We start from the raw sequence: 2,930 nt of genomic DNA, 5'->3' as shown, positions 1-2,930 counted from the left end.
CTCTCTGGAGAAACCCATTTGATGAACTGAAGCCATGTGTGTGAACTTGGATGTGGATTCTCCAGTTCAGTAAAGCTTGCAAATGGCAAGAGTCCATCTTGTTGACATTTTGACTGCAACCTCAATCAAATGGACTTATAAATGGACTGACAAGTCCACTGTCATCTTGACTGCAACCTCAGGAAAAATACTAAATCAGGGATCACCAGTTAAGATGCTGAGGTCAGATTATTGACCCCATGAAATTATGTGAGATAATAAATGTTTTTGTTGTTGTCTTAAATAACTATGTTAGGGATAATTTATTACATAGCAATAGATAGCAAATGTATTAGTCATATAAAAGCATAACTAACATTTACAACATATCAACTCTTTAATACTTTCAGTAACCTCTGAGAAATTATCATGCCTATGGGGGCTTCCCTGGTGGCTCAGACGGTAAAGCGTCTGCCTGCAATGCGGGAGACCCAGGTTCGATTCCTGGGTTGGGAAGATCCCCTGGAGAAGGAAATGGCAATCCACTCCAGCACTCTTGCCTGAAAAATCCCACGGACGGAGGAGCCTGATAGGCTACAGTACATTGGGCCGCAAAGAGTCGGACACGACTGAGCGACTTCACTTTCACTTATACTTTTGTGGAAGAGTCTGAAGCTTACTTATAGTAGAGGTTAAGTTTGCCCATCCTAGAATGTTTTCACTTTATTATAGTTGCTTCTATCAGTTGTTAAAAAAAACTATTGCATTAGAAGAGCTCTGGCAATTGAAGAAGGGAAGAGTTCAGAGGTATGTCACTGAACATGGAAGATACCACCCTTTTAAAGTAATGGATTACAGCCTTTTTTATTTACTACATTTATAATTTATTACAGAAAATCCTATAATTTGCTTTTAAAATTCTTTTATGATATACAGAAACTTAATTTTATGGAATATGAATATCAAAAATATCAGGTTACAACAGAATATTCTGATTTACTATAGAATTTAAGGTGTATAATGAGTTCTGTCTGCATACAGAATACACTATATTTTCATAAATACATGAAAATTTTAAAAAGCATATTTATTAATCTCTCTAAACTTTATAAATTTTAAGCATTTCATGTAAATTTGAGCTAGCTTGAGTCATTCATTCATTTTTGGATGACCATTCGCTTGCAAATTGAAAGACTGTCATGTAAATACATATAAAAGCGTTATAAATCAGAGGGAAGCAGGACGTGAATGAATATGCAAATTGCATAGGATCTTGAAACTCTTAGTATTCTACTAATCCAATTACCAGGAAGCTGATTGCCAATCTGATTCAACTGTGTGAAGATGGCTGCCTCATTAAAGCTAATGGCTCCCTCTGGCTAGAAATGATTGGGATTACCAACTGTTAAATTTTGGTAGCCGAGTAAAAAATGTGTCAGAAGCCATTTGAACATAATAACTATATAGAATTCCAAGTATGAAGAAAAATCCTTTCTTATAACTAAGATTCTGAGAGGAAAGCAAGAAGGGGAAGAATACCTGACTCTCTCTATGGGACAATATACAGCATCAAAAGATATTTTGGCAAAAGAAGGTAACAGATGTGGTATAACAAAAGCTTCAGTTCATTAGATGATATAAAACTAATAAAATTAAAACTGAATGAGAAAGCAGAGGTCCTTTTCTCTATTTTTTAATAATTAACCTCTATTTTTCATGTTCCTGTAGTGGTACATTGGAGAGGGAGAGGGTGGGAAGATTTGGGAGAATGGCATTGAAACATGTGCAATATCATGTATGAAACGAGTTGCCAGTCCAGGTTCGATGCACAATACTGAATGCTTGGGGCTGGTGCACTGGGACGACCCAGAGGGATGGGGTGGGGAGAAAGGAGGGAGGAGGGTTCCGGATGGGGAGCACATGTATACCTGTGGCGGATTCGTTTTGATGTTTGGCAAAACTAATACAGTGTTTGAGGTTTAAAATAAAATAAAATTTTTTAAAAAATGTAAATTAAAAAAAATAAAAGTACACACAAGAGTAAAATAATAAAAATATGTCAAATAAAATTTGCATAAGACTTTGCCAAATATTGTTTTAAAATCCATAAAGCATTCATTTAAATCCTTAGAAAACATTAACAAAATGCATACGTTTTATGAAGTGTCATTTCCTTAAATAATTCTGCTTATAGAGAAGTTCCTGAGTTTGGTGAATTAATAAAATCTGTGTCCATCAATCTTATTTCAGAAAGTGATTTGTTTCACTGAGAGTTAGTCTTTCCCTTAATTAACAATGTCACATGAAGTCTAGGATCCAAGCTTTAATTAATGTGATGGGAATCACATATTTAAAAAACTCATGGATAAAAATTGTTCTATTCCTGATACTGGCACCACTTTACTTCCTCCATTAGGTGCATAAAAAATAGCAGAGAAACATATAAACTCCCAGGGCAATAGCTCAGAGTTTAGTGTCTGCCATGGGATATGCAAGGCCAGGACCAAGATGTAAAGCAGTCTTGGGATGCTTCTTTTTGGTGGCTGCTTTAGAGTCTTAGCTTCAAAAACTGTAAAAGAATAGCATGGCAGAAGATGAAGAATCAATTTTAATCGTATAGAATGTAATGTATTTTTGAAACATTTTTTAAAATTTCTTTTAAAATTAGCATTTGTCGACGAACAATCAAGATGAAAAAAATGATAATTTTATACTCTAGTGAGCAAAGCACTTAGAGGCTCCACTAGTTTCAGTGACAAGAAAATTGCTATGCCACTGACAAACACATTACTAGAAAAAGAGTTAAACTAAATTTTACATCAAGGCTCAAGTCAACAAACAAGTTTTCATGTTAGGCTTTGATTGAGAGATGAAACCATGAAAAATCAATAACCTCTTGAAAGACTAGAAGATATGATATTAAAGTGATGCTTGGTATAGAAATGAATCCT

At 34.7% G+C, this 2,930-nt stretch overlaps 1 non-coding gene across 1 annotated transcript; it reads left to right on the top strand.

Annotated features, from left to right (window-relative positions):
- Positions 1-423: 423 nt before the first annotated feature.
- Positions 424-495, top strand: TRNAC-GCA. Its single transcript has one exon. It is a non-coding gene; the product is annotated as a tRNA-Cys (tRNA).
- Positions 496-2,930: the final 2,435 nt, after the last annotated feature.

The sequence above is a fragment of the Bubalus bubalis genome, chromosome 4 (genome assembly GCF_019923935.1).
Source record: "Bubalus bubalis isolate 160015118507 breed Murrah chromosome 4, NDDB_SH_1, whole genome shotgun sequence".
NCBI lineage: Eukaryota > Metazoa > Chordata > Mammalia > Artiodactyla > Bovidae > Bubalus > Bubalus bubalis.
Note: the sequence above shows the minus strand (reverse complement) of the source record. Positions and strands in the feature narration are given on the sequence as shown.